The sequence below is a fragment of the Gallus gallus genome, chromosome 2, assembly GCF_016699485.2.
Source record: "Gallus gallus isolate bGalGal1 chromosome 2, bGalGal1.mat.broiler.GRCg7b, whole genome shotgun sequence".
Lineage (NCBI taxonomy): Eukaryota > Metazoa > Chordata > Aves > Galliformes > Phasianidae > Gallus > Gallus gallus.
The window spans coordinates 73,921,382-73,937,732 of NC_052533.1; the positions used below are offsets into that span (position 1 = coordinate 73,921,382).

General features: G+C 36.5%; 1 protein-coding gene across 13 annotated transcripts in view; it reads left to right on the forward strand.

Annotated features, from left to right (window-relative positions):
• CDH18 (cadherin 18) overlaps positions 1–16,351 on the forward strand; it is a 256,820-nt gene that overhangs the window by 60,335 nt on the left and 180,134 nt on the right. For 12 of the 13 annotated variants that reach the window (XM_046934446.1, XM_046934453.1, XM_046934455.1 and 9 more), the window contains exon 2: positions 6,989–7,062. The exons of the other annotated variant lie outside the window; for it this stretch is intronic. The gene's annotated coding sequence lies outside the window, so the exon portion shown is untranslated. The remainder of the gene's footprint in view (positions 1–6,988; positions 7,063–16,351) is intronic. 13 annotated transcript variants of the gene reach the window in all.

The following is a 16,351-nucleotide window of genomic DNA, read 5'->3' on the forward strand; positions in this document are numbered from 1 at the left end:
TTAACTTGGAGAAGAGTCATGGGAGACCTCATTGATGCCTTTCAGTACGTGTAAGGACCTTTCAAGCAGGAGGGAGACAGACTTTTTACATGGTCTGATAGTAGTAGGATGAGGAGGAATGGTTTTAAAATAAGAGGGGAGATTTAGGCTAGATTTTAGGAAAAAATACTTTACTCCGGGTGGTGATGCACTGACACAAGCTGCCCAGAGAAGCTGTGGATGTGCCATCCCTGAAGACATTAAAGGCCAGGTTGGATGGGGCCATGGGCAGCCTAATCTGGTGGATGGCAGTCCTGCCCATGGCAGGGGGTTGGGCTGGGTGATATTTAAGTTTCCATTCAACCTAAGCCATTCTATGATTCTACACAAAAAGTCATTCTCTCTCCTGCTTATACACTCCCTTTAAGTAATGGAAAGCTGCACTGAGATGTCTCCAGAGTCTTCTCTTCTCCAGGATGAACAAACCCAGCTCCTTCAGCCTGTCTTTGTAAGAGGGGTGTTCCTGCCCCTCTGATCATCTTTGTGGCCCTTCCCTGGATCTGCTCCCACAGCTCCATGTATTTCTTGTGCTGGAAGCTCCAGACCTGGGTTCAGTACTCCAGCTGAGGCCTCATGATGGCAGAAGGGGACAATCACCTCCCTCTTCCTGCTGGCCACCCCTCTTTTGACTCAGCCCAGGATACTGTTGACCTTCTGGCTGCAAGAGCACACTGCTGGCTTGTGTAGAGCTTTTCGTCCCCCAGGGCCCCCTAAGTCCTTTTCCACAGGGCTGCTCTCAATGAGTTCTCCCAGTCTGTTCTCATATTGAGAATGCCAAGACGCATGTGCAGCACCTTGCACTTTGCTTTGCTGAACCTCATTAGATTTACATGTCTTAACTTCCCAAACTTGTACAGGTCCCTTTGCATGTCATCCCTTCCATGTCATAATAGGAAGTGGTGTCAAAGTCCTAGAGAATTTCAGGTTTTCTGATTTCTATGTGGAATGCAAACTCTAGGCTGGGGATTACAGAATACTTTACCTGGATCTGCTGCTTTTACTGCATAGAAACCCTTTTATCAAACTGGAGCTTGTTCCCATTATTAAGCTAATTTTGTTTGCTGTGTTTTCATGCTGAGTAAACACTGCTGAAAAGAGAGTTAAGTGGCTTATCAGTTAATTTATTTTCCCTACTTCTTGAACTTTACAGATTATATATTATGGCATAAGTATTTAGCAAATGTTGATTACATCTAAACCTCAGTGCTGTCTTTTTTTTTAAGCCTGTTACACACATTTTTAGTAGATTATCTGAAATGCTTTATATATTTTTTTTTTCTATTTTAGATGTTCTTTCTCCCTAGCCAGTGGGGGGAAAAGCTGTAGTACTAAAAGCCTGATTTCTTTCTGCTCTTGCACATATGGTTTATTTGCTCAGTTGGATTCCATCTATGTATAGAAAGAACAGCACACTAGGGAATGCGTGCACCTAACAGAGACCTGAAAGCTTCCATCCTTGAACTTTGATAATGGCAAATGATCTTAATGATCTTATGCTGCTGCATCTCAGGAAAGAATTAGTGAAAAAGAGAAAAAATAAAACAACCTTGCTCACTTTATGCATAGCTGATAATACCTCTCTTATTATTTTACAATGCTGTTTTTGTATTGTACTTGCTTGACGTAGAAGACAGTGCTGAACTTTGCTGCTTTTCTTAATCTGCCATAAGCTTTTCTGTTGACACAGTTTGAGTATGAGTTAACAGCTTGCTCAGATCAGAAATGTGTTGCAGTTTGCAAAGATTAGCTCCATGTGTTCTGTGCTGTCCGCAAAGCTTTGGGCTGTTCCTTCCGTAAGCCTGCTGCAATTATTGGAGGCACACAAGGGATGACACCATCAGCAGCTCAAGGTTTTGATTCCACACTCTTCTCTGATACTTGGTCAGATGGTGTACTACATTAGATTTCATTTTGTTTTAATAACAAGTATTAAATGAATAACAGTGTTGGTTCCATCCTGGTAATAATAAATGCTATGCAGTGACAGATGTGACTCTAAATATATTTTAAATAACCATTCTAGAACAGCATTTTCAGCACTTTAATTTGATTCCCCAAATTTGTTTCCTAAATGTTCCCTCTAATCTGTCACTGTCAGGCCTGATATAAATATAAGTAGCCTTTCCTTAGCAAGTACAGGAAGTATTTCTGTTAGTCAAAGTGTTTTTTTTTTCCACTATGCCCAAATTTTGTAAGTGTTTCAGGATTCCAGAGGATCACCTAGGATCATTCTGTTACCAGAAATGATTATTACGTGTTGTGTAATTAGTTGTGTAATTCTATGCTGTAATTTTCTACAGAACAATTGTGAAAATATTAATAGCAACAGGGAGCAGATGGTTAGTTGATACTATACTATTCATTAAGGATTATCCAAAAGCTGTAGCAGTACAAAGGACATCTGTAGGTATGTAGAGCATTCAGAAGTTTCTAAGGGATACTATATTATTGATGATTTGAAATAAAGCAATTGATTTCTGAAATCACTTAATGATCTTTTTATTTCTGGATGAGAAAAAGAAATGCAATTGGTAAAGCTCAGTCATATCTGTAGTTGAAGACTTTTAATTATAATATCAATACTCTTAGTATGAAGAAAGGAAGTAGGATGAGGAAGGCAAGCTTGAGAACTGAGAGCAATAAGCAATGTTATTAGTATTACAGTATTATAGTGTTAATATATACTACTAGATTAATATAATAAATAGCTTTATTACATTTGATGTTAGAAGTTGTGGAGCATATTTTCATCTTAGAGATAACAGGTAAATCCCAGACTTCAGCCTAGAAAACCCACAGGAACTATCCTTATGTTCATAAACAAATACACGCTCATGTCTAGTGCTGTCACTGAGTAGCGGAAGAGTTCTGCACTTGATTTAAATGAGTGTAGTTCCAGTAACTGTTGTGTTTTATTTTGCTACAGTACAAGAACATAAAAACACTTTTTTTCTTTTTGAAGGCTTTTCCAGTGCTAAATCACTTGTTAATAAATAGATTTTCAAAAGCCCCTTGTTGTAAGTTGTACTGAACTACAGAAGCAAGAACAGGATACTTAGTTTAAAGATACTTAAAAAGCAGGCCCTTGTAAGGCATACGATGTACAACGTTCTTTGGAATAGAGAAGGCAGCAGGCATCTAGATAACTGAGGCAGGGGCCTTTGACCCTTACCTGGGGCCAATTGCTTTTGCCTTCTCCATATCTTAAGCCAGTGAGCAGCTGCTAGGCAGCTTGCTGTCACGGCTGGTCTCCTGCCCTGATGGTATTGCAGGGACATAAAAGTTGGCAGAGGTTCATCTGTGCTTCTCCTCTACAGAGAATTGGAGTAGGCAGATGTAGCTCAGACCTCATTTTGCCTAATCCATGCATTCAAGCAGGTTTTACCCCATGATGCTTGACATGTCTCATTTTTCAACTTAGAAGATGGTGGTAATGTCCATTTTCATTCAGAGAACATTTCTCTTTAAAATAGCATTTTTAATGCATTTTCATCCATGCAGTGCTGGGGCTCTCTCCTAGCAATGTGTAAGGAGTGGGCACACAGAGGACAACAGGGGTACTTCTTGTAGTCTCTTCCATCACAACCTACTGCTCTGGACAGACAGTAGGAGCTAGTGGTGGTCATTTAAAAGCAAGTACTTGTTACTACTGGTCCTAGTGCTGATGAGAGGTCTGAGAATAACACCTCTTTTAGAAAGCAGGCTGTTCATATTTCACTTTTAGTCATTATGGGTTTTACATACTTCATGAAAAAAAAACACTGACTTTAATGCAGTGACTTCTCTAACATACATTAGGTCTGAAATGACTGTTTAAACTTTTAATTTTCACCAGATACTATCTGGTGGTCCTGTAAGTTAGGATTGTTGCAAATTGCAGATGCTTCTTTGTGCTGCTGTTATAGGAATAGTTCCAGCACATTTGATTTGTGCTAGAACTGCAATTATTAATGACTCTACCGAATGGCTGGTATGAGTTGCATTGCAGCGTCCTGGCTTTTAGTTGGCACAGAGTTGATTTTTTTTTTCTTTTATTTTTTTTTCTTCATAGTGTTTGGTATGATGCTATGTTTTGGCTTTAGGAGAAAAACAATGCTGATAGCACACCAATGTGTTAGCTGCTGCTGAGCAGTGCTGTACAGAGCCAAGGACATTTCAGTTTTTCACTTCCTCATGCTGTCCTGCTGGTGGGGGGTTAATGGACCACAAGAAGCTGGGAGGGGGCAAAACCAGGATATCTGACCTGAACTAGCTGAAGGGAGGAGTGTAGAAGGACTGACTGGACATCAGGTGGTGGGTGATGATGCACGAGAAATTGCACACTTGTTCTGTAACTTTAAGAAGGCTGCTCTGAAAGTAATGCCTCCTGAAATGCTTCTGGGAACTTTCTTTTAAAGTGACAGATTAAAACCTTTTTTTTTTCACTTCCTAAATATATCATGCATTTCTAATGTAACATTTTTATAATTTCTAAATATGAATACTAGTATTATCTTCCTGGAATTACACAATTCCTGAGACCAAGCAGACTCTGTAAAGGACACACGTCAGATCTAAGCAGCATTGACTAGTATTAAGCTCTCATGCATACCCTTTGCATGACAGTGAAGGGTTCTTGTGTGATTATTGTATTGACAGTGATTTCTTCTTATGCATTAAAAGGTAAACAGACTCCTAAAAAGATACGTATACACATAACGGTGCAAGTACTCAGTAAAGAATGTCACATTCAGTGCTTAATCCAAAGCCAATGACAGTGAATAGTAAGATTCTGTAAGAAAATAATACTTCTAAATCAACTCCGATGACTGAAAAGATTCCTTCTATGAGATCTGCTCCAAAGGTAATGCTTCTTGTTTCATTATGTTTGTCTACAACATCATGGATGGATGTTGGGGGTATGGCAGCAGAGGCTGAACTTTCCCACCAACATTCCATTACATTTTGTTGCCCTGTGGCAGATGGCAGCAGAGGGGCAGCCTGAAGGAATGATGTCTGACTTGGAAAGGTGTATGAAGCAAAGGTCTATCATTGGATGCCTTCCCGTGGAAAAAATTGCACCCACTGACACTTACTGATACTTGTGGAATGTTTATGGAGATCAAAGAGTGGATATGAGCACAGTGAGGAGTGAGTAGTGTATTTCAGCACTGGTGACAGTGATGTGAAAGACAAGCTACAATCTGGATGGCAGTGTGCAACAGTTGCACCATGAAATGAAGAACTTCTTGGTCTGTTCATCCACACATACTGGTTGTTTATGATCAGGGAGCTGAATATCAACTTCAGTGTATTGGAAACAATGGTGACAGTGTTGGAATATTGCAAAGTTTGCACCAGGTGTGTCCCAGAACTGCTGACTCAGGAAGAGAAGTAACATGATATGCAAGTTTGTCTGAACCTATTGAACCAATACAAGGCTGAAGATGACAGTTTCCTGAATTCCATAATTACTGGTGATATGGTGTCCTTGTGACATGCCAGAGTCAAAACTGAAGTCCATGGAGTGGTGTCGTGTGAATTCCCCATTGATCTGCATAGTCTTTTGTGATAGAAAATGGGTGATTCTTCGGAATTTCCTGGAATGCAGACAAACCATCAATTCTGATCACTACTTTGAGATGCTCACTAATCTGAAAGCTAAGCTTTCAGAGTCAGGCCAGAGAAGAAGACAAGCTTTCTCCTGCAGCATGGTAACACCAGGCCCCATAGAAGCTTAAGGACTGTGGAGCACATTGCTTACCTTGGCTGGACTGTCCTACCACACCTCTTGTATAGTCCAGATTTGATGCCTTCTGACTTCCATCTCTTCAGCCAATGCTGCCACTGGATGGGCAGCATTTTCCTGGCAACAATATTGTCGGAACATCTGTGAAACTGTGGGTCATCTTTGATGGTGCAGATTTTTTACAAGAGTGGCATGCAGGCTCTTGTTCATTGTGAAAATGCATAATGGTGATGACTATGTTGAAAAATAGTGTTTTGTAGTTGAGTTTTTTCTAACAAATAGCATTAATGTACTTTTTGTGTTGTATGATTATAGTTTCCATGGAAGTAAATAAGGAGGCATTACTTCTGGAGCAACCTGCTTGTAGTAGATTATTATCACTACTATTATTATTTTCCTTTTCTCTTCCTTTTATTTGTAAATAGTTCTTACCTAAACCCATAAGTTCTACTTTGTTGGTGTTTTTTTTACGATTGTCTCCTCCATCCCACTAAGCGGGTAGAGTGAGCAAATGACTGTGGTGTTGATCTTCCTGCTGGGTTAAACCCTATTGCTTGCTGATACTGATATCTTTAGGGAATGTTAAGTAATGCAGTAACTGTTGTGTAGTTCAGAAAGTGACAGTTTCATACAACTGTCCTTTTTTCAACTGTTTTCACCAATGGAAATGTCCAGCTTTAAGATAATAAATAAATAAAAAGCTTGTTCAAAGAAGTTTAATTTCATAATGATAAGGCAACATATTTGGACTTCTAAATGAACAACAACAACAAAAAAATATGTGATGCTAACATGGGGGTAGGCACGAACCCTGGCCAATGCTTGAATGCAGTGGACCAGTGTAAGAGAAATGGGAAGAATTCACTATTGAAATATTCATGGTTCATGCTGTGGTAAAAGGCTAGAAAATTGAGCTGGTGCAAAAGCAATGAATTTGTTGGTTTTTGTTGTTGTTGTTGTTGTTGTCGTTTGTTTTGAATTTATGTTTGTTATTTGACTGCTTCTGTTGTTTGTTTTTTTTTCTTGCTCAAGATTTTAACCGTATTCATGTGAAGGGATTTCACACTCATTGATTATTAATAGCTTTTATGATGAGAAGGTGTAAGGGTTAATATCGCATGCTTTTTTACTTCATCTGAAAGACATTTTTTTAGTAAAATATCCTCTCCCCCAGTTCCTTGAAATCTGACATTTTTTGTTTGTTTGTTTGTTTGCTTGCAGCTAAAGAGGCAGTAGGTTTGATTTGGCAAGTTGTTTGGAAAAGGAGTTGAGAAGTGTCCTGTAAACACTGAAGAGTAAGTGCCTGTTTTACCTGCTATTTTAGCTGCAGGAAGTAAGTAGGATATGTAGTTGGGTTGGTATGAAACTTTTATAATGCTAAGAAGAATATAAATATGATGCAGTCATTTCATTCTCTGCATCTTGCACGCATAAGCATAGCCATTTTGAAACTGAAATACATTTTAAAAAGGCCAACAGATCTGTTTGATTGTATTTAGGAATTGGATTATATGCAGCGTTGAAGTATACAGAGTAAATTATTGAAAGCTGAAAGTGAGAAGCAAGTTAAGTGGCATTCTGTTAAATTGATTTAGATACTAAGTTTTAAATATTCAGTATAGAAAGTGTCTAAAATTAGAGGAAGCAGTTTGGATGTGCGCATACAACTCTGCCCTTGGAAACCAGGAACTAACTGACTAAAGATATGCCTGTCATGTGTACTTGCATGGTACTGAAAATGCCACTCTGTTTTGTACTGTAAATGACTGTCAGCTTTATTTGCAGTGTATTTCTCTGTTAATTTAACTGTTTTTTTTTTTTTAAATCATGTCAGATTTTTCAAAGTACAGGTGTTAACTGCTTTCTGTTTCTTCCCAAGAGAAAATAATCTGCAAAAGAAAGTGATGTATAATGAATCTTACTGGATAGACCTGGTAACGTGATGTGAGAAATTAAATTAGAACACTGCTAGGTGTGAAGCTTGAACTCATAAATGTTTAGACATATTTGCATCTGTATTAAGCACTTTAGCTGCTGCTAGAGAACAGTCACAAAAAAAAAAAATCATTAAATTCTGCATCAAGAATACTGTACTTCTAAAACTGTTGCTACTTCAGCAAATCAGTTTAAAAACTGAATTTATGCTTTTCCTTAGAATTGAAAGTATGAAAGCATCTGAGACAGAAGGTCATAATGATAGGTTGTAGGAGATATATTAGCTTAGGAATTACGGACATTGCCTCAATATGTTGTAATGCCATTTGTTTATATGTGTGTGTAGAGAAGGAGATTGCACTAAGATGTCCCTGACTCTGGGATAAACAGCAGGCTTGGAAAGCAAAGGGACAATGTTGTCTTTTATTGGAGTAGCTAGAAGGAGTGCGAAGAGCTTTTTTTTGTGAGAATGTAACCAGGATGCAGATTAGAATGAGACAAACCAATCTGCTACTCATTGTTGCCAGATGAACGCCTCCCAGCTGTTTTCCACTTTTCTTTGAGACACCGATTCTGATACTTATTCATACCCTTGGGAAAACAACTCAGCACAATAACCAGAGAAAAGCTAACCCAGCCAAAAAGCTGAAGGGTTTATTGTCCACTAAGTGGGCTAGATTGAAGTGAGATGACAGGGAATTAGAAAGCCAGAGGAAGTGGACTGCATATTTCAATAGCTGTTGGAGCTATGTTGGAGGAAATCATCTGTCTTGCCTACCCACAACCTTCCTCCATCTGTTCAGCTTAAAATCAATACCTCTTTCTCTGAGGGACTATACACCTCCTGCCTGCCATCTCACTGGGCTTTGGGTGGAAGCAAATCTGAACTGCTGAATAATTAATATTGCCTTGATAGAAAGGAAGGAAGGAACAGAAGAAGTGAGGGAATTGACACGTCACACAAATTACATGGGTTGTAGGTTGATAATGGATGATTGAATTTTTTGAATAAATATTACATATTTTATGAATAACTGTAATAATATAGGCTGTTTCCTGTCGCTGGTAGCTGTATTGCTTGAGAAGTTACCTAAAAACAAAATGCCCTGTGGATATAATTGCATTAAAGTTTTAAAAATCAGTGCCAAGGTTTGTTTTGTAGACAGCGGTCACTGAAATGTAAGAATGATAGAATTAAAACAAAGCTTTTAATAAAATATTGGAAAGAATGGCAAGGAATATATGACTTCTGAATGCTCTGACTAAATTTTTGGATTAAGATTACTGATGACTTTATTCTTAGAAACAGAGATACTGGTCTTAGTTTAGCAGTGCAAATCCTGCCTAGTCCAGCTGGATCAGAAGACTCCTTAATGATTTTTCTACACATTTGACACTAATCATTCCATTATTAAAAAAATTAAGAGAAGAGATGAGAAAGAGTCCCCATGTTGTTGGTCTCTGGAATGCTTTCTCCTCTAGTTTCAGAAAGAATCCTTTTTCAGAACAGAAACAGGACACATTTGAATGAGCTTGTGTCAGGGGTAAAGCAAGATTACTTTGACATTGACTGTTTAGGGCAGTGTCTATGAGAAGGACTGTGATTTCTGATAGTGTTAAATCAGTGAAAAAAAATGAGAAAAGATAAATGCTTTGTTTTGATGGTCTGTATATGTGTGCAGAATGGGAGTATATTGATATAGCTCTGCTTGTTTAAGAAGAGCTGTTGTTATTCTGTTTAGTTGCTGGTTGATATTATTCTGGCATGAACATTTCTGATACATTAGATTTTCTATTTGCATGTAGAAATGGAGTTACAGCTGTCTCATAAAATGTTTGCTTCCTATTGTTTATTTTGGTACATACCAAGGATCGATGCCATGTGAGCTATATCTTAACACTAGTGTATGTGGTCAGCTCCTCTGGAGTTCCATATTCTCTCTCCCTGGTGAAAGTGCACTAAAAAATTAAATAAGAAAAAGTGTTGTCTCTGATGCATGTTGTTTTTATAATCCTGTTAGTTAAAGCAGATACAGCAGATGTCATGGATCTGCACCTGTATGTGACTTCCTTATTCTCAATTATTGGATATGACTTTGCCTATGAAGAAGTATTTTTATCATTGCTGTCAGTAGAAGACAGATATTCACTAACAGGTGGATTTTAGAAATGCAAAAATAGATATAGATATTAACCTTTTTTTTAAGATTTTTTTTTTAGGATAAGTGTATATAATCCAATTATATAAAAAATATATGATTTTGATTAATTTCAGCTCACATAAATAAAAACAGTGAAGGATAATGGTTGAAAAATAATTAAAAACATACAAGATTTTTGTTTAGCTGTATAATATTTCCTTAGCAAAAGTTACAAATTGACAGAATTGGATTAATTCTCTCTCGTGTATGTATGACAAAAAGCTAAAAGGCATGTGAAAACCAAATGGAATATATGCTATAAAAAAGTGTGTCTAGGCAACATGACAGATCTAATAGTATTGAGATGGATAAGCACTTTGCATTTGTTTCTGCACCAGAAAATTCAAACTGGGGAGCAGCTGAAGCCCAGCTCAGCCCCCTCCCTAGTGTAGGGGGTTGTGGAATGGCACGAGTCAACCCATGCAGCCCTGGCAGGGCAGGCATCACCCTTACACCCCTGTCACCGTACACCTGAATAGCTGAAGTGAATGAATTTCTGCTTTTGATAGGATATTCAGATAGCATATTCGAGTGATTTACTACTGACATGTACATTTAGTTCATGTTATAGTATGTACAGTGTATATCCATCCTTTAATAACTGAGAAGTTTTAAAAGGACTTTTATGTACCAAATGCCCTTGTTCATGCATTAAAACTCTTGTATACTCATAGTAGGCCAGATTTCTCAGGCATTTGTTTAAATACATGCTGAGATAAACAGGGTTGAATAATGCGTTGTTATGTTCTTGACCTTTTTGACATAGGCAGATGTCACTGACTAGCAACAACTTTGGTACAGTGCAGATACATTTAAACAAGTTTTGATAAAATGAGCTTATGTGTATCACTGCACTGTATTGTTCTGAGCACAGTATGGATATCCATTTCTGGTTTCCTGGGTGTGTTATGCAGCCCAAGCTGACTGCTTTGCTGTCAGAGCTCAAGAGCTGCTGTTCACAAGTAGTAAGTAACTGCTCTTATATGTATTCCATATTTACAGACAGAACTACTCGTGGAAATGTAAACATCAAGGAAGCAGATAACTGATTAACAACTTGAGTTCCTATTAGCTATTTTTCCCTCCTTATTATTCAATTCAACCGTTTCTTGTAAGTTTCGACAGTACATAGAAATTTGGATTTGGAACGATTAGACCTCAAAATAACCAAGGTTATTGGTTGGTAATAATAACCAACTAAGCGAAAGCTTGGATTATATACTAACAAACACAATTAACTTATGAAAACATGTGCAGAAGCAAACACTGCACACTGATGAATAAATCTCATTTAAATCCTTTTCCCAAATGGAATTCAAGAGTAACGTTTAAAATGTAATCTGATACTGAACTTCTTTTTATTTCATCTCCATTGATTTAATTAACTGTGCAAAAGAATATCTGTATTCATAAATGGTTGTAGAAAGTTTTAGGTAAATTGTTATGAAGGCTAATGTTATGCTTACGTTATAAATTTGTAATATAAAACTTAACATTTTCTAAACTATGTGTCTTATAATAGTAGGTTCTCTAGAAAGAAAAAAAGACATTAGACTCTTAGGAGAAGTAGAATGGATGATTGTCGGTTTTTGCTCTGTTTCGAAGTAAAACACTGTAAAATACATAGGTTGCTCTGAAAGTAATGCCTCCACTTTATTTCCATGGAAACTACGACAGATAAAAAGAACACAGAATCATTATCTGATATAGCTGATTCTCAGCTCTAAGGCACAATTCTTCAAAATAATTGCCACTACTAAGTACATATTTCCACCAGTGATGAACAAGAGCCGACATGTTACAATCATTAAAATCTGCACTAGCAGAGGCGATCCACTGTTGCTACCACCAGTGCTGAAATACACTACTCACTCCTCACTGTGCTCATATCCACTCTTTGATCTCCATAAACATTCCACAAGTATCAGTAAGTGTCAGTGGGTGCAATTTTTTCCACAGGAAGGCATCCAATGATACACCTTTCCAAGTCAAACATCATTCCTTCAGGCTGCCCCTCTGCTGCCATCTGTCACAGGGCAACAAAATGTAATGGAATGTTGGTGGGAAAGTTCAGCCTCTGCTGCCATACCCCCAACATCCATCCATGATGTTGTAGACAAACATAATGAAACAAGAAGCATTACCTTTGGAGCAGATCTCATAGAATGAATCTTTTCAGTCATCGGAGTTGATTTAGAAGTATTATTTTCTTACAGAATCTTACTATTCACTGTCATTGGCTTTGGATTAAGCACTGAATGTGACATTCTTTACTGAGTACTTGCACCGTTATGTGTATACGTATCTTTTTAGGAGTCTGTTTACCTTTTAATGCATAAGAAGAAATCACTGTCAATACAATAATCACACAAGAACCCTTCACTGTCATGCAAAGGGTATGCATGAGAGCTTAATACTAGTCAATGCTGCTTAGATCTGACGTGTGTCCTTTACAGAGTCTGCTTGGTCTCAGGAATTGTGTAATTCCAGGAAGATAATACTAGTATTCATATTTAGAAATTATAAAAATGTTACATTAGAAATGCATGATTATGTTTACGAAGTGAAAAAAAAAAAAAAGGCAGTGAGCATCCCATAATATTTAACTGCTATTTCTTCAGGTTAGAATGAGTTTTGGGATGGAGCACCCTTTCTATACTAGCTTTCATTCAATTAGCCGTTTCATTGGGTGTTAAAGATGCTCATAGCAAGCCTCCGTTTTTAATCTCATATTTGATCAGTTACTTCAGAGTTTTCTCCATAGATCTGAAGTCTCCATGAAATTATTACATCTACACCGATTCATGATCATGAACTTTTATTATGTTTTTAAGCTTCTCTAATCACTGTTATTTATTTATTTTTTGACACTGCTCTTTTGTCCTGAAGCTTGTGGTGGATTGTTAGATATCTGTGTATTTTGAATTCTTAAAAGTCAATGATGAAGGTTTTCTAGTTGTATTGCCTACAGTGCAAACTTTTTCTAGTAATTATAGATCCGTGCTAGAATATGTAGAGGCGTAAGTATTCCTCGTAGCATTTTTTTTTTAAAAAGTAACAGATAGGTAAGCAGTGAGGAAACACAGAACACCAAAATGCAAAACTACGAAACAGCCTGTAAAGAGCTTGAAGCTCACTTTGATTGGCTGGTTAGTGATAATATTGCTAAAATAAATGTTGAGTTTTTGTTTCTCTTGACTTTTTTCATAGTGAATATTCCAGGTCTCATTATACATCTTTGGAAGCTGATACTCTTGTAAATTTATCTTTTCATTGTTGTATTCCTCATTAAATGATGTTCTCTTTACTAACTCTCTCGAATGAGTATTTTCATAAGCAGGATACAGCTTATTAAAACTTGTTCACCACCCTTATCAGATACTTGACATGTTGCATGTAGGGACCTCAGCCACTTTTCACCTTGTTTTGAATAGTGTACTGTGGAAACAGTGTAGTTGTAAGCAATGTCATGGAAGGCTCAAAATAAGACTGAGATATAAGATTATTCTGAGAAACTGATCTTTTCTATTAAATACATTCCTTCTAAAAGTGAGAGCATAGCTTTTCTGGATGTTCAGCCGACTTCTAATGATGCTGGATGATTATTAAATCGGGGGATCATGCTAAACTCTCATCCTGCTCACTTGCAGAAACAAAGCTGAGCTCCAGAACGCATGTAAATTACAGTTTGAGTTGCCCACTGGGTGCAAAGAGTTCAATATAAAACTTTTCTTTATTTTAAATTAAAAACTTTTAAGTATACTGTGAGCAATTTCTTGAAGACTTTCAACCCTCACTAGAAAGGCTAATATCAAATACCATGACTCTTATTTCTAAACAATATGAAAATGATCTTTCAGTGTTTCATTTATTTTTCAATTACTATTAATATGGTAATAGAAGAAAAACATTTTAGAACCGCATGCTACGTTCTTAAATTTACCTGGTGCCTTTTAATATGTGAAGTTATTTGTCCACAGTTGCTCACCTTCCATATACCCCAATTAAAATGGCTGTGACCTGATCTTTAAAAAGTTAAGTTTTAAGCTTAGTCTTAAGCAAACAATCCCATTAACTTCAATGAGCTTTTCATTAATAGGTTTAAAGTTAAGTAGGTCTTTTTTTGTTTGCACAATCAGAACTTAAGATGTGATCCTACTGATTAACCTTATTTCACATCCCCCTTCTGTTCCTGAGGATTTGCTGGTGTTATGGCTTTGACATTCAATTTCAATTTATCTCCCTTCTTATCTGTTCCTGGAAAGTAATTGGACAAGAATGAAAGCTAAAATTTTCATAAGAATGTAGCGAAGTTGCATGTACTAAGTCTATAGTAATTTAGTAGAACTAGTATATTTAACACATTTAGAGATTTGAAGATTACAAACTAGTACATGAAAAATGTCTGCTGTATAAAATATTAATTTATCTTCAGATGTGAAAAAATGATGAATTTAAGTTAAATTATGTACAACACCGCAGACATTTCTGTGAGACTTTTGAAAAGTCATTCTGAGACCTTTTCCAGTTTGGATTTCACCTGAATTTAGTACATCACTTTTCTCTGAATTTACAATAAAGCAAGTTAGAAAACTTAGGAAAATGTTTTCTTCGAATATTCTGGAAATTTTCAGTGTCTGATATGACTGTTATATTGAGTGTGCTACCATACAGTAGTTATGTCTTATAAAGTACAAATGACTGGATTTTCTTGTTAATGCCACATGTAGAAAATCTAATTATCTGGGCTTGGGAAGTCCTTCAACATAAGAAATTTCTTCAAAAATAAGATAGCAAAAATCCATTCTTCTATTCAACCTTGGCCATAGGGTAAAAACTTCAAGTAAATGTTTAATGCTTGTGTTCATTTCTGTTACAAAGTGGCAATAAAAATACTTATTGCTATAAACATAGTTCTGATTTCTTTCAAGATATAAGAATGTTTAAAATCTGGCATGAAGATTTGTATTTACTTATCCATCGAGACAGCTTTCTGGAATAAGTGTTTTTCTAATTACTAGAAACTTTTCTTGCCAAGATAACCAAAGTTGTTAACAATGATATTTCTGTATTTTCAACAGCAATTATACATAGAAATTTCCAATGCCAAATTATAGTAATTTTCTTCTTCCTTTTTTTTTTAATTGTTGTTACCTTTAGGCAGACCTTTCCTATGTACATACCCACAAGCATTTTTTATCTGTATCCTTTTCATTCATCCATCTGGGAAAAGCTGAATTTGCAATTTATGTGATTGCTTTGTATATCAGTTCTGACTTTTGAATACTTTGCAAAATAAGTTGCTGAGTTATACTGCTTGAATTTAAGAGATAATGTATTTTACTCTAGATATGTATGAGAAAGATGTGACATACACATTGAAGAATTCAGTGTTTATGAGTAAGGCAGTCTAAAATGGGACTGAACACATTTAACGATGGAAACAATAAATTGAGAACCTTGATGGTTTAATACTGGCTGAGCCGGAAGAGTGAGAAAAGAAGATACAAAGATAATAATAATAATAATAAAAGAAATGCACATTAAATACATTTCAAGAGAATAGAGAAAGCTAAGCATAATGAAAGGATCGGTACAGCCAGATAATAATCTAGTTTTACCATATAAACAGAAAACATTTTAGTGAGATGGGAAGAAATCAACGTAATAGCAGTAATCTTGTATGGTTGGCAGTGATTACTATAGTATGTTTAGAAGAAATAATGTCATGGGGAAAGTCAGTGACTTAAAGAAATCTCAGAAGTGTGATGTTAAGAAGGCATTTTTATAAATACAAATTTAGACTTGACATGGAATGACAGAATTATTAAGATTGGAAAAGACCTCTAAAATCATCTAGTCCAACTGTCAACACATTATCACCATGCCTACTCAACCATTTCCCTCAGTGCCACATCTACCCTTTTCTTGAACATCTCCAGAGACTCTACCACTGTTGTGAGCAGCCTGTTCTACTGCATTGCTACTCTTTCAGAGTGGTATCCAACCTGAACCTTCTTTGGCACAAGTTGAGGTCATTACCTCATTACATACATGCATATCTCCTTAGCTTTTCTTTCTCTTTACTTGTGATGTTTATTACTATTATCAACATGAGAAATCTTGGAACTGCCAGTAACTGTTATTCATAACTATTTCTTTTAAAATTATTCCCTATTTACAGAGTTGAATTCCTGAGTGATAGAATCAAAGATTACAGATTCGTAAAATATTTTGAATTGCAAAGGACTCACAAGGATCACCAAGTCCAACTCCTGCATGAATGACACTGGAAGTCAGAATGTGGACAGAATCAAAGAAGACTGTAAAGCCCCGGGAGTACCAGTGAAAAAAAGTGGTGCCCAAATTATCTTTTGTTCAGTTTTGCCTGCTGGAGAAAAGGGGGAAAGCCAGAAATAATGTAGAATGCAAACCAACTTCTAGTTAT